Source organism: Lichenostomus cassidix, chromosome 24, assembly GCF_008360975.1.
Source record: "Lichenostomus cassidix isolate B80296 chromosome 24, HeHo_3.0, whole genome shotgun sequence".
Lineage (NCBI taxonomy): Eukaryota > Metazoa > Chordata > Aves > Passeriformes > Meliphagidae > Lichenostomus > Lichenostomus cassidix.
The window spans coordinates 3835129-3860229 of NC_139504.1; the positions used below are offsets into that span (position 1 = coordinate 3835129).

The 25101-nt window shown below is 44.7% G+C and overlaps 1 long non-coding RNA gene across 1 annotated transcript in view; it reads left to right on the forward strand.

Annotated features, from left to right (window-relative positions):
* The window catches only part of LOC146427501 (uncharacterized), a 33782-nt gene extending 10966 nt beyond the window's left edge, over window positions 1–22816 (forward strand). Inside the window, exon 3 of the long non-coding RNA XR_014856366.1 lies at window positions 22651–22816. This is a non-coding gene — a long non-coding RNA (uncharacterized LOC146427501). The remainder of the gene's footprint in view (window positions 1–22650) is intronic.
* The last annotated feature ends 2285 nt before the right edge of the window (window positions 22817–25101 follow it).

The window sequence follows — 25101 nt, forward strand, 5'->3', positions numbered from 1 at the left end:
TTGGACTTTTTGGAGCAGATTTGTGTTGTGCTGAGTGGCTGGGAAAGGCTGTAGGGAGATGTTGTGATGAAGTAATGGCATTTTGTTCATCTTTCAAACCTTGCAAAAGGATGTTGTTTCACCCCAAAAAAAATTTTTTTGGAAGGTGTGGAACAGTCATCCAAACAGCTGAGGGTTTTGTGTGTGATTTTTGTGTGTCAGACTCACAGCAGAGATTATTCCCAAGGGCAGGTGGTGACAGGACAAGGGGAATGGCTTCAAACTCCCAGGAAATAGGTTTGGATGGAACATTTAGGAAGAAATTCTTTATGATGAGGGTGCTGAGGCCCTGGCACAGAGTGTTCAGAGATCCCTGGCAGTGTTCCAGGCCAGGCTGGATGGAGCTTTGAACACCCTGGGATGGTGAAAAGTGTCCCTAGAAGGTTCCATGACCTGGTGAAGGTGACCATCATCACCCACAGCAGTGAAACAGAAGCTCCAGACTGAGTTTGTGATGAAATATCTCCTCAAGTGCTGTTAGCAAGCAGTGGAGCCAGCTTGAACCCAAAAGAGAATCTTGTGGTGCTGATGATGTGCAGCTTTGGGTGTAAAACTGCCTTGCACAGTTTCAATTGCTGACTTCATGCAGAATAGATTTTAAGGTTCTGGTGCATTTGCAGAGTAGAGTAATCCCAGAACCAGTATTGGTTTTTTCAGCTGGGTAAGCAAAATGCAGGTGTGGTTTCTAACTGTTATTTGAAGATTAATGCAAATCTGAATTATACCAAAGAGTATTTAGCTTTTAATTCAGAACTGCATGTGGCAAGTGAGTGGTTTCTGCTGCAGAAAATATTTGGGGGTTTGAGGCAAACTGCAGCCTTTTTGGTTTTGATTCCATTGCTCACAGTCAGCTTAGATGGTGGATTTAGTGATGCCATAAAACAGAGGCTGGGTTTGGTATTTACACACTCATTTTTGTGGTTCCCTGATGGTGCTGGAGATGTGCTGGGTGTCAGACCATCACCACTGCAACAGCCTGCTTCTTGCTCCTCTTTAAATCCTGCTTTTCCTTCCTCTTTGCCTGGTTCTTCCTCCTTTCTAAATCCTATTTTTCCTTCCTCTTTGCCTGGTTCTTGCTCCTCTCTAAATCCTGTTTTTCCCTCCTCTTTACCTGGTTCTTGCTCCTCTCTAAATCCTGTTTTTCCCTCCTCTTTACCTGGTTCTTGCTTCTCTTTAAATCTTATTTTCCCCTCCTCTTTGCTTGGTTCTTCCTCCTCTCTAAATCCTCTTTTTCCCTCCTCTTTGCCTGGTTCTTGCTCCTCTCTAAATTCTGTTTTTCCCTCCTCTTTACCTGGTTCTTGCTTCTCTTTAAATGTTATTTCCCCCTCCTCTTTGCCTGGTTCTTCCTCATCTCTAAATCCCATTTTTCCCTCCTCTTTGCCTGCTTCTTGCTCCTCTCTAAATATTTGTTTTTCCTCCTCTCTAAATCCTGTTTTTCCTTTCTCTTTGCCTGGTTCTTCCTGCTCTGCAAATCCTGGTTCTTCCTCCTCTTTGCCTGGTTCTTCCCCCTCTCTAAATCCTGTTTTCCCTCCTCTTTGCCTGGTTCTTGCTCCTCTCTAAATCCCATTTTCCCCTCCTCTGTGCCTTTGTGCAAACCAAGCAGCAGCCACTTCCCCTTTTCCCAGCAGTCCTGAGCAGTGAGGAAGGCTGGCCAGTGGCCAATTCATTTCAACCTCTGGAATAATAGTTTGCTCTCTAATGAATAGTCTGGCTTTAAATCTCCCCATTCAGTGGTGGTGGCACTCCTGGAGCTGACAGGTACTTATGAGACACTGAGGAAAGGTCATTTGTTGGGTGTAACTTTCATTGATTCGTCCAGAGAACCTCCTGGTCTTTCCTTTAAGGCAATAAAAAGAGGCAAAAACCAGGCAGAAAACTCATTAATTTTCTCATATTTGCTTCAGAAGCCACAAATAACCCGTGTAAAGTCAGCAGTTTCCTATTTAAATGTCACAAAATTCAGCTTCGTGGTTGGCACTGCCTTATTCTGATTGGGGAAACTGAGGCACAGAGCAATGGGAATATTTTCTCTGGACATTAGGTGTTAATCCCAGACTGGAATTTGGGATCTCCTTGCTCTGCCTTGCAGAGAGCTGGAGGAACACCACAGTTGGGAGATTTATTGCTCATTTCATCCCTCTTCCCCCACACCCATAAATCAAATGCTACCATTTTCTTCCTGAAGTTGGAGCTTAATGAACCTAAAAGCAATCTGAGGAAGCAGCACAAAAAACTGGCTGTGCTCAAGCCCTGTTCCATTTACAAATGAGAACCCAGAGCCTTGGTAAAGTTATTTTTACTGTAACTTGAGTTTACTTTCCATAGGAGTTGCCAGACCTATATTTCAAGGGTTGGCTTCTCGATGCCCAGGAGAATAAAGTGACTTTGACATCTCCTAAACCAGGCTGGGAGGGAATGGCTCCTACCTGGATTAATGATTGGACTCCATGGGCTTTTCCAGCCTTAGAGATTCTGTTATTTTATCTGCTCGAATGGGCTTAAATCTCACCTTTTTTTGCCCTAATTCTGAATTTTTCTGTGTAAAATTAAGACTTGGAGGAGATAATGTTTGTGCAGGACTCTCAGGATGCTGTGAGGGAAGAGTAAAACCCTTCTGGTGGATGTGGAGCTCCCAAATCCCTGGAATTGTCCTTGGAAAGCTGAACTGGTGTGAGAAGAGGGTGGTGAACTGTTAAAAATTAGGTTCCTCAGAATTAAAAAAGTGAGGCTGAATAAAAGATTCTTTATCAGAAAAGACCCCACAGCAAAGTCAGGGAGATGTGTGGATCTTGGGAGAGGATGTTGGTGCAGAAGACATGGAAATCAGGATAGGAGAAGGGGAGAAAAATGGTTTGGCAATGCTGAAGTCAGAGGGAGCAGGAAAAAAATCCGGATTGATGCTTTTCCAGTTGATTCCCAATTCTAATTGCTCCATCTCTCCCCTTTTTGCTTTGATTTGGTGGCAGTCAGGGATGGCACAGTGTGATCAGAGGCAAAATGATGCCTGTTGTGGTTTTTCCTGTGTCAGTATGACTTCCTGGAGGACCAAACCTTCAGTGTTATCCCTGTTTGACAGAGGGGAGTGGAGGATTGGGGAAAGGAAGTCACCCAGCAAAATGAAACCAAAATCTGCTCTTGATGGAGAGGAATTGGTCAGACTGGAGCAGTTTGATTGCTCCAGGGTACAGGATGGAAAACCTGCTTCAGGAATTGGCCATTCTGTACATCAGGCCACAGCAGAAAATGAAGGTTATTTGGTACAGAAACAAAGTGTTGGTCCAAAGATGATTGAAGTCCTGGAATTCTTTCACTGGGAGCAAATCTTGGTCTAACAGTGGATAAAACCCCACGGATCTGCAGTAAACACTCCTCACTCAGAGCATGGCCAGTGCTGGATTTCCAGATGGACAACGGTCCCTGTTGGTGATGAAGAGGTGCAAAACTCCCATTTTTGAACTCTCTATACACCCTGAATTCTTCCATAAGGCCAATTGACTTCTGTTTGGAGGAGGAGGGAAGGGAAAAAACGGAGGTAAACTGCAACAAAAGCGAAAGGGAGAGGAAGCAGAAGGTATTTACTTCTCACCTGCTACAAATTACCCTGCAGCAGAAAGCAGCAAGGAGGAGGAGTGGGATGATGAAGGAACAAAAGGCTTTTCTGCCTCCAAACGCACCAAGGTGGGAGCTCTGCGTTGCTCAGGAGTTTGGTTTCACCAGCCAGACACATCCTAGGGAAGGCTGGGAAGGGCTAACCCACAGCTCTGGGGGCTTTTTTTGCTCCCTAATGACACTCAGGCTTTGTCCCCTGGCCGGGCAGCTTTTTGCTCGCAGGCTAGAGTTACAGTTGTGGCAGAACTCGTTCCATATTGGCGTTTGATCCTGGGAGAAGGGGAAAAAATCTGGTCAATGCGGTTCTCATTAGCCAAAAAAGCTGTAACATGCTGGAGTCATTAGTAGTTTGTTGATTGAGTTAACCGTGCAAGGCGGGCTGCAATTGATCATCTGCATTCTCATTAAATATGCCGCGGTCTCGGGGAGTTTGTTATGGAGCTGCTTGGAAGGGAGACAGGAGGAATCTTGGTTCCACAGCACCGGTTTTAAAAATCCCTTTTGGCTTCAGGCTCGAAGTGTATAATTAATATCAGGGATGGGACTGAGGTGTGATATAAAAATAATATTTTTTGCTGAAGTGTTACTCGGCAGGGTTGTGTTTCAGCTTGAAATGGGAAGAGAGATGGAGGCTGAAACTCGAATCCAAATCTAAACTTTCTTAGTGGCGAGGGGCTGTGGCTGCAGGATTTCCACTTGGCCCTGTCTGGCAGGTATTTGAAGGAAGGAAGCATTGCTGTGCTTCATTTAAAGATAATGAGGTCTAATAAACCCTAACCAAAAGTCAAATTCACTTCATCTTTGCCTTGCTCATAAGCGAGTCAATAAGTGAAAAATCTCTGTATGGGGAGAGGCGATAGAATTTCACTTTCAAGAAACGGGTGAACAGGAGTTGCTGAAGAGTGTTACCTTGAAAATATATCATGATCACTTTAAACCTTGTCTGTGTCTCTCAGCTTTTGAAATGCTGAAGATCACATCTTGAGGGAATTTGTTGGAGCCTTTGAAGTATTTTTATGTTAGGCCCCTATGGCAGAAGATTGTGCAGATCAAGAAAGTACCGAGTAGATTTATTCACAGAAAATGCATTTAAATTACCCAGCTATACAGGCGCACATTCTTCATTTATAGCCTGGTGTCTGGGCTCTGAAATCCTCCCAAGAATTGAGGTCATAGAATTGGAAAATGAGCTTCTGTACACCATCCTTCTGGCCTTTCGGATGTAATGGAGTCTGCACTGTGTGGCAAATTGGACGGAATTCAGAGAAGAGCAACAAAAACAATTAAGGGAGGAGAGGAACTGACTTACATGGAAAGATTAAAGCGTTACAAATTTGTGGCTTGGTGAAGCAGAGACTACTGCAAGTCGTTGGAAGTTTCTGGAGACAGGAATGCAGCTTCAAAATCCCTGGTCTTGTCTGAGCCTGTTTTTGTTTGTGTGTTTGTTTGAAAGGAAAATCTTTTCCTCATCTGGTGTAACTTACCCCAGTGCCAGTGCAAACAATGGAGAGAGGGATCTGGGCCAAATTAGACTGTCTAAAAACGTGGCCCTTGCACTCTTTAAAAACTGGCCCAGCAGGGTGGAAGTTTGGGGAGCTGAGTGGTGTTTGAACTCCTGCAAGGTAATTCCTGGTTTATTCACAATGCAAAATGGTTAAATGTGGAAGATATTTGGATATCTGCCTTCTGCAGCACCTCTGCAAAATGCTGGCAAGAGGCAGAAAGCTTAATTTTTTTTTTTTAAATGCTTCAGCTGAATATTGGCAAATGATGGACTGAGAGGGCAATTTCTGCCACCTTGTTCTTCACGTAGTCTTGAGGAAATTCAGGCAATGAAGAAAGCCTAAAGCAGTCCCAGCAAACGTGGGATGTTGCCACGGGAAGGCTGCAGGTGTAACCCAGCCTGAGTGGATGGGATGTGGCCCTTGCCCAGAGGAGCAGCCCATAAATACCCCAATACTGAGTGGGGGTGGCTGGAGAAGGCACAGCAGCTCGAGTTTCCAGCCTCAGCATCCCTGGGCTGTGTCCCTGCTGGGGGACTGGGGTGGTGGAGCTCTGCAGACACAAGGCGCGGATTGTTCCCCGAGCTCCGCGGGGATTGAGTTACAGTCAGGCTGAGCAATTAAAACCGTGGGCTGGCTCGGAGGAGAATGAAGTGTGAAGCCCATTGTACTGAGAAATGGTCTCAGAAGGGAAGTGATGCAGGCCTTGGTGCTTGGGAAGTGCGACTTGTCCTGAGGATGGAGTGCTAATTGAAGCATCGTGGCCAAGTTTTAAGTGAGAAGTTAATTTCTGGCTCCCTTGGCTGCTCCTTGTTCCAGCTGGGCAGGGAGGGATTCCATCCCAGGGCTGGAGCCTGCTGTGCTTGGCTGAAGGGGGAGTTCAGGAGGTGCCACCTTCCCCATTAGGATGGCTTTTATGGGATGGCTGAGGAGATGCTACCTTCCCCATTAGAATGGCTTTTATGGGATGGTGAAGCTGCCAGGGAGCAGGAGGAGATGGAAAGGTGGGAGCTTCTGCCTGGAAGCTGCTGCAGATACCAGTTTCCATTGTAATTCATGATCTTCACTGAGGGGTGGAAGGCACCAAGCCTCCAAAACATAATTAGGACTAATTTTCAGTCTTGCTGTTTGCACCAAAAAGCAAAATCCCTAAAGGGCGTGTGAAGATTGCATTGCCATTGCCTCCATCCCATTCCTCTGGGTCAGGAGTGGGGAGCAGTGCCTGCCACATCCCTCCTCAGCTCCAGGGGTGAGCAGGGAGCAGCAGCAAGCATCACCCTCCTGCAATGCTGGAAAAGAGGGATTTGGAGTGTGTGAACGAGGCAGGCAGACAGGAATACCGAATGTGGACCGAGCATGCCGGGGGAATTGTTTCCATAGAAACCCAACCAGGGAGGCTCACAGGCTCCCCCAGCTCAGACTTACAAATTCATGTGATTACCTTAATGGTCAACAGAATGCAGGGAGAGGAGGTGATTAGGAAAATCTGATCCGAGTTTGCTGCAGATGTGGGAGTGTTGCGCTGGGTTTCCTAGCTGAGGGAACTCGGAGTGGCTGGGATGTGCTGCAGAAAATCAGGATTAACTCCTGGGCAGTGAATGGTGCCCTACTGGTGTCAAAAAAAAAAACCCAATCAGGCCTAGTTTCTTTCAATTATTGAAGGAAAAACTGTTTTCATGTGTTTCTTGCTGCAGTGTTTTCCCACCTTTGTTGGCTAAATGTTTTGCAGACATCACCTTTGCATGTAAATCCCCAATATTCAGAAATGCCTCAGGAAATGTTCTGAAATGTCCTCCATGGCAGCACAAACCTTTCCTTGCCAGAATTGACGAGGCGCCCTGGGAGCCTGTGTTCTTCATTTGTTCCTGGAAGGATTTCTTCTTGGAAAATCCAAGATGTTTAGGGCTAATTTATGATCCTCCAGCCTCTTCGGAGAAACCAACACCTACAGGAGCTCCCAAATGCAACACCCATGTTTTGTCAACTGTTGAGCCAAATTTGGTGTGGAGAAGAGGCTAAAGGAGGTCAGAGAACCCCAAATGGAACACAGAGGTGTCAAGGATTAGTGCAGATGTGGGGATTTGGTTCCTCTGACCATTTCCTGCAGCTCTGGAGTTTAATTTGGGCTGAGCTGACTTGGTCTGTCTGATTTTCTAGAGTAGCCAAGCTTCAGAACCCACAAATTTCATCCTTAATGACAGTGATTTGTGCTCTTTCTTGAAGGGACTGTGTGTTTGGAGGGGAGAGGAGAGGCAGGAAGTGGAGATTTGGACAATTTGGGACAAGATTTGCCCACTGCCCTGATCTCCAAGGAGCAGCTCCACAGCCAGAACATATTTGATGTTACCCAGAATACATGTGATGTTATTTTTCTGTGTGCACACGGGGAGCAAAGCAAAATAAATGCTGAAATTATGGGGGAAATGCCTCCCAGGCTCTCCTTCTGGTTTCCCCAACCTCTCAAAAAAGTTTCTGGAGAGCCTGGAAGCCTTCAGCCTCACCCAGCTCCGGGCTGGTGTCTTGATAAGCACAGATAATTGTCCTGCAGCTCCGAGAGGAAAACATCTGAGGGTTGGGAAGGGTCAGCCAGGAATGACAGAGCTGCAAACATGCAGGGAAATCAAAGAGCTGCAGGGTTCCACCCAGGAGAGCCCAGAGGAGGCCCCAGAGCAGGATTGGCAGGAAGAGAGCCCAGAGAGGAGCATTTTTCCTCTCGGATTTGTGTGAGTTCAGCATTAACCCCGACCTGTGTTCTGCTGCCTTTGTTTTGGAAATGTCTCCCTTAGACTCACGGCTGGGTTTGTTCTTCCAGAGCTCCTCAGCTGGTTGGTTTTGTGGTGAATTGAGTAATATTTGATATTTTTCTGAAGGAACTGAATTGCAGAGTGAGAAGGGAGGCACCCTAATTTCAGCTGGAAGCTCTGTTTGATGCTAAAATTAAAATTTTGGCTGCAGCAGGGTTAATTTTGCTCCTGCAGGCTGCGTTTGGGATTTGTGCTGTAATAACAGGGATGGTTCAGCTCCTGCTGAGCACAGAGCCCTCCTCTGCACCTCACCCCACAAACGGGGTGTACGTTGGGGACACAGCCAGGACAAGTGACCCCGAGTGACCACAGGGATCTCCCAGATTGTCCCCAACAGAAAAAAAAACTGGGAAGCCACTCTGGATTTCCCAAAATAAGGCTGGAAAAGGTGCAGCCTGTCCCCAAACCCTGTCTCTGAGCAAACATCTGCTGGAAGGAGAAGGTTGGTTGGTTACTGATGGGTTTTCTTCCTCATCAACTGATCGTGGGAAGCAAATTTTGGCCACAGTTTCTCCTTCTTTTTCCTTCTTTCAACCCCAAATAGTTTCCCAAGCAAAGCCTTGATGTTTGTGCCTCCAGTGGGGTTGATTTAGCAGGAGCAGAGCACTGAGTCTGCTAAACACAACTAACCCAACACCCTTTCAGGAAAAAAAATTAATTAAATGGCAAACAAACCGATTAATAGCAGGAGTGAGGAGAGCAGCTCAGCCCAACTTTGTTGAGTTTCAATCTGAGCAGAGTTTTTGCTGAGCTGCCTCTGCATCCCAGATGGAATTGGTTTCCAGTTCTCCTCTCCCCTGCCCCATCTCCAAAGCCATTTCATCTGATGGTGTTGGGTGATCTTTGTGGAATTATTCCTTGACTTTGATCCGAAATCCATCGCTAATGGTTATTTAAGCTTTTTTTTCCCTGTGCTCTCTGGTTGTTTTAATTTCAGGGAGCCCATCGAGGAGTTTAAGTGTGTATTAGTTATCATATTGATGGATCAGCCAAGCAGGGAGCATTTGGAAATTCACATATTCCTTTTCCATTGACCTGTGATGTTTGAAGGATAAGGCTCTGCATGCCATTAGCATCCCACAACCATTCCTGGCCAGATTTTGATTTGGGGTTGGGATATTTTCAGTGTGCAAATGTAGATTTTTGGTTCCATTAATCCATCCGAGGGTGTTAATTGGTTTGTTTGCCATTTATTTAATATTTTTCCCTGGGTTAGGTTGTGTTCAGCAGACTCAGTGCTCTGCACCTGCTAAATCAACCCCACTGATGGCAGATTTGGGGAATAAACCCCACTGGAGGCACAAACAACATCAATATTTCACTTGAGAATCCATTTGGGGTCGATAGAAAGAAAAAGAAGGAGAAACTGTGTCCAAAATTTGCTTCCCATGATCAGTTGTACTCCCAGTTCAGAGTGTGATGATTTTTGACAGAGGTTGGGATTTTCCCACTGCTTCACCCCAACTTCTTGCAGATATAACTGCTAAAATAAGTCAGAAATGGGTTAAAACTTGGTAACTTGTGTGATCCAAGGAGATCTCTCCAGTCTTTAATTCAGGTGATCCAGATGTGGAATCAATATTTCCACCCTCTCCAGCAGTATTTTGAGGCTCGATTCACTCGGGTGTGGAAATCACTCCATGATCCTCAGCTAAAAAATATAAAATGCAGGAGCACAGGCTGTGGGTGTGGTAAAGAATATTCTCTTTAAAATTCCACAGGTCTCTCCCCCCACTGCCTCTCCAGAGTCCTGCTAACTGCACCAGGACTCAGATCTGGTCCTTAGGCAGAGAATTAATCTGGATTATTCTTACAAAACCCCATCTCAAGTGAAACTTTTGCCGATATTTTTCCCAGAAGATTCTTCTCTTTCAGTCCAGAATTTTATCAGCGATTCTTATGCTAACAGGGGTCAGGAGATGAGATGTTTCTCACGTTACACTTGAAGCTTCTCATGAATAATGGCCTGTATCACCTCTATTGTCTGTCCAAAACATAAGCAACCAGACATAAGGCCAGAGGAGAAATTTAAAGAGTGCTGAATAAGCCAGCAGGACGGACCAAGAGCTGAGATAATCGGGGAGTGAAACAAATACAAGGTGGAGCAGATGGTTATTTGGGGAAATCTCCGAGCAGATTAACTAGCAGGCAGTGCAGAATGAGGCAGTCTCCAGTTCAAAAGTCCCCTGAAATCTTCAGAGCGAGATGAACAGAAGCACAGATGAACATCACTGTAGCCAAAATGAATTGGAGGTCATTATTCCCCAGCGAATTTTCTTAAGTGTTAAGTAGAGCACATCAGGCTTTTCACGGGGATCTGAGGGGGGTTGGCTTGCTTAAGACCATCCCTTGCTCCTCTGCAAGGGCAATCTGTCCATTTGAAAACAAATTTTTATTGTCCTCCTCTCCTTCCCCCTAATTATTTTCTTTGCCCTTTGTGTTCTCTCATATCTATGTGTGACTGAATTGTGTATGGAGGGAAAAAAAAAAAAATAGCTGCAGTCTGAGTGGGATGAGAATCCCAAAATATGTGGCACTGGAAATTCCCATCATGGAAATTCGAGTTTCCCCCCAAGCCCTTCAATCTTTTTCCTTCAGCGAGGCTGCAGCTGCCATCTGATTTGTATTTATATATGCTCTTTATAGATATTAATGCAATAACAGATTAAACCTAAAGTAACTGTTACTACACAGAGACATCTCAGGGGTCTGATCTCGCAAACATTAATGCCTCTGAATAACTTTAATCTTGTGCATTGTGTATTTGAATTTAATGGGGAACTCTTGCATGCCAAAGTTTCTCACATTTGCGAATGTTTGCCGCAACTTCAGACTTCCCCCATATGTTGATGTCAATTTGTTTTTGCAACCTCAAGACGGTTTAGAAACCTAAGCCTCTGATCACGGTTTGTGGCTGGCTGTTTTTGCACTTCTGCTGCCTCCACTGGGCCAGATTTCCAATGGGGAAAAATGGGAAAAATGGGCTAAACCCTCACTGCTGACCCAACCTACTCAGCCCAGGTTAAGTTTCCCTCACAGGGAATTCTCCAGGTATTTTATTTTTAGCAAAACCATAGGTAACTTGAGTTTCGGTGTGGTAATGCTGTTTTGCCAGGATCAGCTTCCCAAACCTCTTTCTGAAGGTGAGACCCTAAAGGAAAACTTGGGAAATATCCCAGGGGAGTTGTGTAAATAACAGGAATGTCCAGGATGCAGCCAGGGAGGTGAATCCAACTCACCCAGTGCTACAACAGTTCAGCCCTGTTGGATCACCTGTTCTCTATTTTTCCCATGACAAGAACTGTTTAGAGGATGTTAATTCCATGATGTTTCTGCTAAATATAAGGTTTTGATAAAAAACCTTAAATAGGGTTGATCTGGGAATATTTTGGGAAGGAACCAAAAGCCTTGAAGCTTCCTAGACAGGTGTTGAAGCTCCTGCACACCCTCCAGTGAGCCAAAGCAGTCGAAATTCCTCATTTTTCTGCCTTTGAAGCTCTGAATCTCACTCAGAGCACTCTCAGCCTGTTGTAATCCACTGCTGGGAAGCAGTGGTTGCTTTGGAGTTCAATAATAATGGTAATTTTACAGCCTAATGTCAGGGTAATAAACTCTTCCACCAGGCAACTACTGTGACCACCAGGAAAGTTTTATTTCTCCAGGTTCAACAGTTTCCCTGTGACTAATGTACCCTTGGAGGAGAGGTGACTTCACTTTCAAAAGAGCACTGATGTGTCTGTGTTTGCAGTTAAGGCTCACTAACCACTGGCATAAATCTGATAAGCATCTGATGGAGCCCAATTATCCCATTTCTCAGCTTTTTGAGTGAATAAGACTTATTTTCTAGCCCACAGGAATGTAAATAGATGGGTTTCATTCCTGCATCCTGGCATTTATTTAAGATTAAGCTCTTTTTTCTGAGAGTTATCACCGTACCTGTCAAGAGTAAATATATTTGGGTGTTGTGTTTACAGCTGTAGGAGAGGGAGAAGAGCAATAAGAGGGTGAAAACCAAGGTACCAAATACATGGAAATTGTTACACACTTGAATTAATTAGATATTTCCTTAAAAGAATGCTTATTAATGAGATATTGCTTAACAAATAACATTGTCCATAACCACTTTCTCCCAAGCTCACACTCTGACAGGAATGCACAAAACTGATCACTGTGAATGTCACAAGGTTGTGTGGGACAGTTGAAATACTGGCCAAGGCTTTAGAAATTTAGTATTTTCAAATGCAATAGGATGTTCAAGAGTTTTATTAGTTTTAGGCTGCCACAGCCTAAATCCTAATAATTTGAAATCCTAATGTTACTCATCCGAGGGGTGGAGACTTGGAGAGGTCTGGATTTAAATATCAAGAAATTAGAATATTTAATATTCTATTTAAAAATATTTAAATATCAAGAAATCAAGAAATAAATATCAAGCAAAGCAGTCAGAATCTGCTTTTAACCAGTAAAGAGAAGGGGAAAAGTCCAGAGAGGGAATGATCTGAACTACTTTAGGTCTTGTGGTAGGAAGAAATGAGTTTCCTGTTGGAAATGTTGCTCTTTCCATTCATCGTGGAGGGGAAACGCATCAATAATTTTGGGAGTTGATTTTTGACAGTAAAAAATGAGATGTTATGAGTGCAGTGTCATGCAATGTCTGTATGTGAAAAGTTTAGGAGTTGGAAGGTGCAGAGAAAAGCCCAGGGGTTGGTTGGATTTTGTTTCTGTGGTTTTAAGCAGAGCTCACCATTCTGAAAGTCTTTGCAGCATCTCCAGGCACAACCCTTGAAAGAAAAATGTAAAAAAAGTTCTTTTATAAAACCAAGTTGGCACTACTAAAATATTTCTGTGAAAGTAGCCTCCAGGTTTTATTGAGGTGCCTAGAAGACATAGAATTCTCCTCATATCTGTCCCTCCCCTCACCTGAACATTTAAACCATTTAAGCCTTCTAATTCCATGCCCATCCTCCAAATATTTTAGCACCTGGATGACACTGAAGGTCCCTTTTAACCCAACCCATCCTTTAATTCTCTGACCTCATCTACCTTCAGGACTTTCCTCTGATTTCCTCATCTATTCCTGTTGTCAGGTAATGATTTGTAAAAGGTAGATTCTGAAATACTTTTATTTGGGTGCAAAGGGTTGATTGTAGCCCTCTGGATTTGGGGAAAGCTGAGGATTCCCAGCTGAGGAGGCACCAGGGACATGTTAGAGATTGCATTGATTTCTTTAACTCTCACCTGGAATTGTATTCATCACATGCAGGAGCACCAGGAGCATTGGGAAGGTGTCTGTAGTGGAAGGGAAAAAAAGGAAGAATTCCCATGTCAGTGCTGGGATTGATCCTTGGCTGCTGAATTCCCAGAAATGCATGAGACAAAGGGTTGGCTCCCAAAATTTGGGGTTGGCCATGCATTTGGGCAGTCCAGGGGGGGATATTTTTGTCTGTCTGTCCAGAAACAAGGAGCTACCTGGCCCTGCTGGCAGAACCCACACTTTTGCAGACAGAAGCTTTAGCAGATGCTGCCTCAGCCCAGCCCTGATCGAGGCAAACAATCAGAAAAACCTTCTCTCCATCAAACTCATTTGCAGAAATCTCTCCCCAGGAAAGAGAGAGGAGGAAAAGGAGCCTGAGGATTCTCCCCAAAAGCTTGTCCAAACCTCTTTGAAAAGCAAAAAAAAGGGAAGATAGCAGTGTGTGAGGCTGTGTGCAGCTACAGCAGAGGGAGGCAGATGCAAGCAGGGCTGCCTGTGCCTTGTGAAGCTCTGAGAGCTCCTGGAAAGCAGCCAGAGCTGAAATCATGGCTGGAGGCAGCAGCACCCTGCTCCCCCTCTGCCTGACCTGCTCCCAGACGAGATATTTGGACTTTATGGAGCACCAAGTGGGCCTTGCAGTGCTCAGAGCTGGGAATCTGCAGGCAGGGATGAGCTGGGAAAACCTTGTGTGATGGCAGAGCAGCCCCTGGGGTTAACACCACCTCCCTGGGTGGAGCTGCTGACACACAGAACCCAGTGGGGTTGCTGTTCTGTAGGTCAGGAGAGGTGCTGGGGTTGTTCTTGGAGGTCACTGAGGTGTTTGTGCCTCCAGAAGCTGCTCTCCCGAAATTTTGGGGTGTCCCCACACACCTGCAGCTGTGTCTTTGTGTCCTCTGCAGAGAAAGGACAAGAAATACATCAATTCTATACTATGCAATAGAAATATTTTGCATTTATCTTCCTATCCAAAGCTCCTTTCGGCCTGGAATCCCAGATTTTGGGGTTTTTTTCCAGATTTCTTTAGCCTGCAATAGTTCTGCCCTCCTATTTCACTGCAGAGGGATTGTCTGTGCTCCGACATGATTTATTTATTTATTGTGCTTTGTCTGGGCACCTCAGACTGTGCTTGAGTTGCAGTTATTTTGCAAGTCAGCTCATGGGCTCTGTCCTGTTTTGCTGCTGTTGCCCTGGAGTTTTCAGTTCCCATCCTGGGTGCTCAGCCTGTGTCTGCCTCCCTGTGTGTGGCATGGATGGGCACATTGAGCTGCAGCATTCAGAAAGCTTTATTCTTCTTTTTTTGTTTAGGTGGGGGATTTTTTTGGAGCTTTTTCCCTTTTTTTTTTTTTTGGAGTTTTTTCCCCTTTTTTTGGAGTTTTTTCCCTTTTTTTTGGAGTTTTTTTTCCATTTTTTTTGAGTTTTTTCCCCTTTTTTTGGTTTTTTTTTTCCTTTTGAGAGGCTGCTGAAATCTGAAATTGCCGAAATTCGATCATAAAAGATGTCAGGAGGCAAACAGAGCCAGAAATGATCCTTTACGAGCGCTCTTTGATATTTGGGGAAGTGAACCTTGAAAACCTCTCTTGTTTCCTGTTGTTCCATTCCTTGTTTTCTCTCACTGAGGTTTTTTTTTTTTCCCTTTTCCGAAGACTTCCAAAGTACACAACCTCCCTGAGAGTCTATTGCTCCCAGAAGAAGGTTTTTCTGCAGGTTTTGACCCCAAGCCCATCTCCCATCCCAGCTGCAGCTCCTTTTCCTTTGAGGTGAAGCCAAAGCTGCCGAAATTCGGTCAGAGCTGGAGGTTGAAGCCTTATGTGACCTAGAGGAAAGGTTGGGCTTGGTGAGGGAATTTCACCTCCAGTTTCCTCTCCAGGGCAACACAATGGGATCTTTCTGGAGCCAAAATTTATCTGTCACCCCTGGTGATCAACACTTGGCTCCTGCAGGATCCTCCAAATCATTCCTTCCTTCCAAATCTTGGTTTGAACTCAATATTCAGAGAGGCTGTTTGGTAAGCTGGGCATTTAAGGCACAAAAATCTACCTTTTAAACACGAAAAACTTGCAAATGAGCTCCTTTGAATCATCCCTGTGCACTTTTCCCTTCCCTGCAGCTCTCTGCTCCTCCAAGCAATCCCCCAGCGCCTGCAGGAAGGGAATTGCACTGTGCTTGGCAGCTCCGCTCTGCAAAGCCTCCATCGTCTCTTGTCATCCATCCAAAAATCTTATGCCAGTTCACCGACGTGAGGTCACCCTAATTTCATCGCAGGGCTGCTGGTGGAGGTTTTTTTTGGGGTGTGTGTGTGTGTCCTGCCTGCTCTCAGCCCTCCCCAGCTCGGTTTTGTTGGAGGTTTCATCACCGCGTGAGGTAACTCCGTCCTCGGCGTGTGGTGTGATCTGGAAATTTGGTGGCTAATTAGTGCCTCTGCCCTGGAAAACGAGGCTGCACATCCTGCCCTGGGACATCCCTGCCCAGCCTGTGAGGAAAACAGGCTCCTCTTTGGAGTGTCTCCCTAAAAAACGCTCTTTTACCAGCCTGAAATACCTGTCTGGGAGAGAAACTGAGCTGCTTTTAAACCAAAAAAAATCCCTGTGTGATTTCTGGCTTGGGGTGACACTGAGCCTTGTGCAGTGTGGCTTCAGCATCCCCCAAAAATCTCGCCAGGAGGATGAAATTTTCTTTTCTCTTCCCTTTCTGGTCACGTTTTACCACTGGAGTTACTCAGCGAATTAATAGGTATAGAAATGCAAAGCTCTTTTCTTATTACACGCCATCGATCTGATTGCAGTGTCATTAATTGAAAGACTCGGGAAATGTGATGGATGGTTCAGTTCAGGATTCCACATTCGTTTTGGCATAGCCCTGCAGGAGAAAAGCTGCATGAAGCTGATTGAAGGGCTCTTTTTGTCTGACATGAATTATTCTTTCATTGTCAAACCTTGTAACAGCATTCAGACATAGGGAGATTTACAATGTGAAATCCTAAATGGGGTCTATTCTTAAAATAAAATTAGAAAAAAAAAAAAAAAAGAGAGGGAGAGCTTTATCTTGCAATGTTGAAAATAGCTATGTTTTTTAAAAAAAACAAAAAAACAAAACCTACAAACTATTCCTCCAAATTAAATATCTTCTCCAAAACCCAAGGGGCTGATGTTTCTCACTTAATTTTAAATTGTTCCGATGGTGAGGCCTTAAATGAATAAAACAATTGCTTTAATCACATAACGCTTGTCAACATTTTTATTACATCCAAATATATTTGTTTGTCTGCGAGGGTTGGTTTGTTCTCCCCACTGCTGTCATTTCCCCAGCAGAACGATCTGTCCGATTAGCAGGGAATCCTGCCCGTCCTGTGCAATTGCACGAGGCTTTCTTTCCTCTTTGGGGAAAACTTAGGTGGACACTGCTGCAATGTTTATTGAAGGAAATCCTTCTGCATTTTACAAAACATTTAAAAAAAAATCCCCAAAACCCCACCAGTGCTGCTTGCCGACAAGATTTCGGCGTTTCCCAGCTGCTGTCTGCAGGCAGATCTTATCAAGCCAGCTTTGGTGGGGTTTATTTTTGGGGTTTTTTTGGTTTTTTGCTATAAATCCTGGGCAGTTCTGCATTTAAATTCTGCTGGTTTTTTGGTCTGTTTAAAAATTGGTGCCAGGCTGTGAGGTTTGGGAGATACAACCCCTGTGCTTCCCTTTTCCCACCCCCCAGCTCGCCGCGCAAAGTTGATGAAGAGTTTGGAATGCCAAGCAGCCACCCAACTTGTAGCCTCATTTGAGAATAAAACAGTGAAAATAACACGATCCGAGATGGGAATCGATGTCATGCCTGTTACAACTGCTGGAGCTGGGAGAATAGCGAGATTACACAGGGCAGGCAGATTAGATGGAGAAGAGTATTCGATTACATTACATCTGATTAGTGGTGTCTATTCATCTGCGTGGGGCTTTTTTTCTGTCCCCTTGGAGAAAGCTGGCTTGTTTTATGGGAATGGGGTGTGTTGGGGAGAGCTAAAAGCTGGGAGAATTGGGTGGAAAATCGTGGTGGAAACGTGCAGCTCTGTTTGGAGCGCTTTGCTCGGCTCTCCGCGGGTTTTAGCAGGCGGATCGTCACCGGAATGCCCATTTTTTTTAGAATTATTTAACAACTTTTCACCCCCAGGAAGGCACGGAGTGATCACATCTAAACAAATGCCCTTTCCCACCTGAGCTGGACACTTAGAGCAATCTCAGCCCGACGAACGAGATGAGTAATTCCCATTAAAGTGGGCAAAGAGCCCTTTTTTTCCCAGAGCCTGAGGAATAAACGGCATGGCTGGGAAATGTTGTCCTCCTCCCCCGCCCCCTCCCCCTGCCTATCTGCATGGAATACTCTCCCGAACGTGGAGTTTTAAGGTCTCATTGTTCGGCGAAAGGGTTGAGATGATTTTTGTGGGGTATTTTTTTTTTTTTTTTTTTGGGAGGGTTTTCCGTGCCCCGGGAGCTGGGATGCTGCTGCTGGGGATGCAGAGCTCGGCCGCTGCAGGTGATGCTCCTCACCTTGGGAATCTCCTGCATTTCCCAGCAGCCAAGTTTGGGGATGGAGCTGCCTGGAGGGTCAGAGCACTGGGTTTTTCCAGCCCCTTCTTGCTTTATTTCCAGGGATGCTCCCACCCAGGGCTTCTCGGGGCAAAGCCGGGCTGTTCCTGCAGCTTTCCTTTAATCTTGAGCACCTTCTGTGTCGTTAGCACTCCAACCTTCCAGCCACTGGCTGTTCCTAAAAGGTGAGGGAGCTGGGGAGGGGTTGCTTTCATTAGTTATTTTCAATTTCAGGTGATTGAATTTATTTAATTTTTGATTTCTTTATGCCGTCTCAAGCTGAAATAAACTCAGTTCCTCCGAGCCCAAAAGCAGAGAGGATATTTTGGTGTCACTAATTAGCCTCCCACGGAAGCTGGGAGCAGGAGAAAGGGAGCTAACGAGAGGGTTTGTGCAGCCTTGCAGGACTCTGAGCATATCGTACAGGAGGGAGGGAAAAAATTGCTTCTTCTCATCCCCAAACTCCGTGAAAACGCTTCATTTTCGGAGTTCCCCGCGCTCCGAAATGCGGGGTGGATAATTTCTGCAAATTAAATTAGAGTTGGGAGCCCGTGGTCGCTCTGATCAAATCTGTGTAAATAACATTGTCCCCAGCCTGTGTTGTCACCTCTGAAATGCTCTCTGGATCGCAGCCTAGCTCTGTCTTTTCTTGTGGTGGAGTCAGGGTGGTGCTGGATTTCGGAGCTTTTTTGCATTTTATTGGTTTTGACTTTGTTCAGGGTTTTTTGGGTTTTTTTTAATTTAATTTTTAAAATTTTTTTTAAGTGTGTTTTGACTCTGACAGTTTTCAAAGGTGAGGCTCATTTTTGTGGGGTTAAGAAGAAGGAGAGAGTAAAAGGTACCGTATCTTTCTTCTTAATTGTTTGCCTTAAGTCTAAAACATCTGAAAAACACCCTTAAAATGATCTTAGAAGTAAAAGTCTCTTATGGAATAAAAACAGTAACAGATTTAGCTTACCCTCTTTATGGACTTAACTTCAGGAAATAAGGCATCCACTCTGTCTCCCGAGCAATAATCAGTTTCTTATCTAACAGATCCAAAACCGACCAAATACATCTTACATCATTCGCATCCTTTAACTCCAAAAGAAATGGAAGCACTGCTCCAGCTCAGAGCATCCTTTACTTTCAACCCTCCAAGTCCCCCCGTTCATTCCCATCCCAGCCCGGCTTAATTTCCTTTTATTGTGTCGTTGGGCTGAAAATCTACATTGCCATGCCTGATTGTGCTGCTGTTCCCCATTAATAACCTGGAACTTTGCATCCCAACGAGCGAGGAGCGCGGAGAAAAGGCAGAAACAGATGCAATTATTTGTTGCTGGCTAAGTTACTGTACGTGACCCAGGTGCTGGAGGACTATTTGCATGTGTTTCTCACCTTTGTTCACCCAGACACATGGGGATCTCGAGCTATTGCTGACTAATTGATAGTTGTAGTAACTGCTATAGGCTCCTTAGATTAGAAATGCATGCAGACGTGTGTCTTGATTCAAACATTAAGGAACACACACACTCTCACTTACTTACACGGGCAGAAAGTCTTCATACTATTAGAGGTGTGTGATGGAGATAGCAGGACATAAAACAGAAGAGAGAGAGACACAGGGAGAGAGAGAGAGACAGAGACAGAGAGATGGCATGCAGCATATATACCCCTACAAATAGTTCTAAAATGCGTTTGCAAATGCAGAAGTCTTCAGAACCATCCAACAGTTCAGCACAACCCTTTTTATCTCTTCTCTGCGGGACGTCTCCATCCAGATTACTCGAAAAAAGCGGAAAAGGTGAGAGCTCTGCCATCTTAGCTCTGAATTCATCTGATTTCCCTTTTTTTTTTTTTTTTCCTCTCTCCCCTCTCTCCCTATCCCCCCTCTCCCTTGTATTCCTCATGCCATTGTCCATTCTTATGATGGCAGCCGCCCTTGCTCTTGAATGCAAGTGTCACAGCGGGAGCAAAAAGGGTTCAGGGCTGCATTGTCAAAGCCATGGTTGCCTATTGTTTCTTAGCCTTTCACTGCTCTGCTTTTCCGAGCCTCTTTCCCTATCAGTGGCCCCTGTCAAGGGGAGGAGTAGGGAGAAAATTGCAAGAGTTAGTCGTCCTTTTTATTGCACACTGTTATGATAAACAGCCCCAGCAATACATCCCACAAAATTAGGAATTATAACGACGGGACGGGAGAGGGGGGAGAAAAAAAAAAAATTTCTTTGTAGGTTTGCGTTTTGGCGCTGCCCTTATGTCAAAAGCTTGGTTTCTTAGGAAAGACTTTTGTATTGGTGGTTTTTTTTTTTTGGTTTTTTTTTTTTTTGCCCAGCAAAAAATAGAGGCAGCTGCAAAATGAACAGTGAGCTATTTAGCCACAAGGTAAAAATTTCCTGTTGCTATTTGGATACCGATGCTTTTCAATTTTAAAGGTGTGGGGAGGGGGGGAGGAAGCATGACTGAAAGCATTTCTCTAGCTGTCCATCCATTCATCCATCCATCCATCCGTCCATCCATCTCTATTTTGTGTTTTAAAGCAATTGAAAACGCGTTTTAAAAAAGGCCACGGAGGCTGCTTGCAAGTTGGTTTTATTTGGGGGGGAAGAAAAAAAGAAAAATCTCTCAGTGCAGAATGAGGTTTGTGTTTCAGCTGATTGAATCTTGTGCTGGGAGATGAAGGGGGGGATGAGTGTCCTGCTCGTGCCAGAAAGTGCTGCTTTGTCAGGTCATCTCCAAGTAAAATCTTGTCACAATTTCTGCCTTTTGGTTGGGGAGAAAAAAATTAATGTAGACAGGACTTTGCTTGGCGTTTAAGCGTGTGTTTGATTGTCTGGTGTGCACAGGCCAGCTCTGCCCGCGTTCAAAACTTCAGGGAGGTTACAAAGTCGTGGCCTCAAAAGTTTTCTTTTTTTTCTGGTTTTGCTGCGTTTGAGATGAAATTGCTGAGGGGGATGAAATTATTTCTAAAATCCGGCTGCCCAGAAGAGAGTAAACACATTTACGTGTTCAAGTTGTAAATATTCTACTGATTTCACTTTCAGTATTTTTTTTTTTCCTCTTAGATTATTTTTTTTTTTTTTTAACAAAGTGAAAGAGAAGCAAATGCAATTTGGTTTCTGCTTTTAGCTGTTTCTGTAAATCTGAGCATCGTCTTTTCAACCCTTCAACTTCTCCTCACTGCCCTCAGTGTAGAGGATATCTAACAGTCTGGGGGTTTAATTTTTGCAAGCCTGTCATTGTGTTATTTTGACTGAGCCGTTCTGCGAGCAGAAATTATTAAAAGCAAACCCTGCAGACCGTTCAAATATGTGCTGCTCGAGGCTGAATATCTGAGCCATTGCAAATGTCTCGTGCTATTTTATCATGTCTAATAATAACAGGCAGAGTGCTTTCACAGATGTAAATATGGTTTAAGTCTTAAAGAACCTCGCAGAGAAATACTCCTTGAACTGCTGGGTGCTTGGGCTCTTGGTTTTTGGTTATATTTTCAAAATATTCGGGAGGCTCGGCCAACTGGACGAGAGGTTTTGGTGGGAATTTACAAAGGGGGGGCAAAATATTTCACCTGGATTCCCTCTTAACTCTCAGGATGCCGAAATAGGAGTGATTTGAGGATGGAATTCTCCCAGCCCGTCCTGCAGACAACTCGCTCTGCCTTTTATCCCCCGTGCTGCTGCTTTTTTACACCCGTTTATTGTCCTGCACCGCCAAGTTCTAGGTCAAGTATGCGCCTGTTTGGAATATCTTTAGGTTTGAAACTTTTTTTTTTTTTTTTCCCCTTCTTCCCCCTGAAGAAATGATGAAAGAACTCTGGCCTTGTTTTAAATCAAGCTCTGAATGCAGCAGGGGCCACCCTGAGAGCACAATGTTTAATTTCCATTCGACATCTGCCTTATATTTACCATTGCAGCCCAGGGATCTGCGTGGAAGGAGCACTTAGCGTTGATAAAAAGTTTGGCATCTCTTTTGTCAGAGGTTGTAATTTCTGTTCTCTCAATCTGGACTGTCATTTTGTTAAAAAAAAAAAAAAAAAAAAAAATCTTTTGTCACCGGAGCTGAATGGAAAACCTGGAATGTGCAGGAGATTAAAGAAATGGGGGAAGAGGATTCAAATGTGTGGAGCAATTCTGGTCGCTTCACTCGCGGAGACAGATGGTGCCTAATCCTGATTTTTCCTTATTCCAGTGTAAATTCCGAGCTGTCCCGCTGAATCCACGGCTGAATACTGATGAATCAGGATCAGGCCTGGCTCATTTCTTTGCTTTTTGAGGCTGTGGGTTGATCTGGCAGAGCTTTCTGCATGCACAGCTCTGGTTTGGCACTCCTGGGGGGAGATGCCCACGGGGTGAACCCCCCAGTCCCTCTGCTCACCCTTCATCCATCACCTGCCAGGACCTAGGAATAAATATTTGAATAACTTGAGGTGTTTGCTTTAGGTAGGTCTGGGTAGGGAGATGGTGGAATTTGGTGAGTCTGGGCACTCCATAGGGTGTTTCTTGTTTAAAAGAAGTTTATTCAGGGCAGAGGCAGAAACGTTTGGCCCCACAGATGAATTTTGCTGCAAAAAGGGTGATGTAGGGAGAGAAGTGTTCCAGCCTGAGCTGTTTCAGGTGGAGAAAGGCAAACCTCACTCTGTGTTTAATTTTTTTAATTAATTTTATCTCCTTATTAATAAAAAAACGTGTTCACATTGCTTTTAATGTGAGAATATAAAAAGGCTTTTCTCCCCCCCCAGCTCCATTCTGCAATCTGAACTTGAAGTGCTCTGTGTGGTGTCAGCTCAACTCTCAGGCACCTCTTTCCCTTTTCCTTGTGGGATTTCAGTGAAGCACAACCTTTACAGTTCTGTTCTGCAAAGAAATAAATGTATTTTTTTTTTTCCCCACCTCTCATAGGAGTAACTTTGATGACTTCAGTGGGAATTGCTCCTGATCAAGAGAGAGAAAACATCACCTGGATTCTTCTGGAGGTGGAGTCAGGGCCAGAAGTGTCCAGGAAAGAGCTGCCCAGGGAGGATCTCACCTCAAGAGGAGGATCTCAGCTCTCCATCACACCTGGAGCTTCAGGCAAGTACCATTTCTGCTTCTTGGAGCTTCCTGGTGAGTCCTCATGGCTTCTCACGTGGAGAGCTTGTGTCAGGAAAGTTTTATTTCGTTCAAATTTGGTGCATTAATCAGGATTGTTGTGCCCTGTGAGTGGCCAGTGTGTCTTTGCCCACTGATGGAAGGTTTAGAGTCCAAAATGCAACAGGAGCAATCCCAGTGAGCCATGGCAGGAAAAGCTGAACCCTTGGATTATGGGCCTTTTGCTAATCCCAGATCCTGATACCACCTAATTTTCATAGAGAATATCCCTTTAAATCACTGATTGGGCAACCCTCTGCCTTTCCAGGCTTTTTTAGGTTTTCCAAACCCCCAAAACCAAACCAGTGCCATGAATTTTGTGTCCAGGTGGGCTCTGCATGTCATGGGCAGCATTTTCCCAGGGAATTGTCACTGGTTTCCCTATTCTTGTTTATGGAATTTACCACTCAAAAGCAGCAAAGCTTGACAGGTAGAAAAGAGACTCTTTAAAAGTGGAAGACTCTGAAATAAAGCATGAGAGAACTTTTTATTTTCCACTGGGAAAAGCCTGCTTGGAGAGACTCACTCAGGCATGGGAAGCTGTGGGAGAAATGTGGAGGGCAAGAGCAGCCAGGCAATTCTCCTGATGGGTGAGATGCTGTTGGTTTTCAGGAAATCAGGGCAAATTTGTGGTTAACTCTGTGTGCTGAGAAGGTTCTGAACACAGGGAGAGTGCAGGGCCAGCCCCTGATCTGCTGGGAAATGTCCCAGCAGCACTTGGAAGCTCCAGGTGGAAGTTTTTGTGTGGGAATGTCAGGAATTCTGTCCTGCTCGGGTTGGACTTCCCTGAGGTGGAGACAATTCTCTGCTAGCAGATTTCACTCCTCCTTATCCCAAACATGTGAGAGAGTTGAGCCAAACCAGACCTTTGAAAGTTCTGAGCACAGCAGAAAACTTTCATGTGACAATGGTGGCGAGAAAGAGAAAAGAAATTCTTAATTGTTGCTTTCTTTCCAACTTGGGGCAATTGCTTGATTTTGTTGCTTAGCCTCGTGTGCTCAAATCTGTCTGAATTCAGATTTCAGAACATCATTTCCCTCTGCCACGAGGTGATTTGGGTAGGAAAAGTATTCGTGGTGCAACTTCAATTGTATTTATACACTTGAAATCTACTCTGTTGCTTTCTCCAAGCTGCACGTGGAATTCCCATTTTTATTGACAGGAATACATTTCCCTGAGCCAGGGTGGGCAGTGTGGGAATGCTGGGTGTGTTCTGAGAATTCTGGGCATTGTTTTGTTTCTTTATATTTCCACTGAAGCACTCAGCCTGGGGATGAGTTACAGGTTGAAAAGGGCATTTCCCACGTGGTGTTCCCACCTGTTCTTTTGGTTTTCCAACTTTTTTAAAATAGTTTGAGAAGGGACACTCATGTCTGGTGTCACCTTGTAGGGCCTGGTCTGCTTTTTCAGTTTCTGCAGGACTTGGAGTAATTCAGAGAGTTTTAGTTGGGATATTGGGATGGAATTTTTCCCTGTGAGGGTGGTGAGAATGGATGATCCTTAAGGTTCCTTCCAACCCAAACCATTCCATGATATCTGTCAGGTCAAGAGTCCTCTTCAGGCCTTTATCCAAAGTTTTTGTTTTTCCATCCTTCACAGCTTTTCATTATCTTCATCCTCTCTTGTGTGGCAAAACCACAGCGGAATGGGATTAGGAAATACCAAATAATACTGTGGCTAGGATTACCTGAGCCCAGGTGGGACCTCAGGAATGTGCCAGCGTTGGCTCCAAGTGCTGAGAGAGCAATAAACCTGCAAGTCATGTTCTCCTTCCTCCAGAATTCACCTCAGGCTTTGTTTCTGGCTCTCTCTGCCCCCATTGTGCTGTTGAGAACTGCCCTGATTTCCATCTCCGGTTCATCTTCCTGCCTGTGCACAGAAAATCCTGCCAAGTCATCACCTTCTCAGCATGCAAATCCCTCCTAAAACCTCCCTTCCTCAGTATTGACCACGTGAAATGATTTATTCTGCTGAAATATCTGCGTGTTTGCCAGGGCTGGGGAGAGATGAGGCACCTCTGAGTGGTGTTTTCACTGTAACCATGGCTCTTTCTCCTCTTTTCTCTGACTTTCTGGGTTTGTTGTGAAATAAGCTGATCAACTGCTTGAGTTAAGGCATCACGTTCCAGTGATTTTTTTTAGTTATTCTTGGGATGCGTTCTTGAATTCTGTATAAATAATGGGTGATTAAAAAAAGGATTGAATTGGTTCAGGTAGAAGCTGC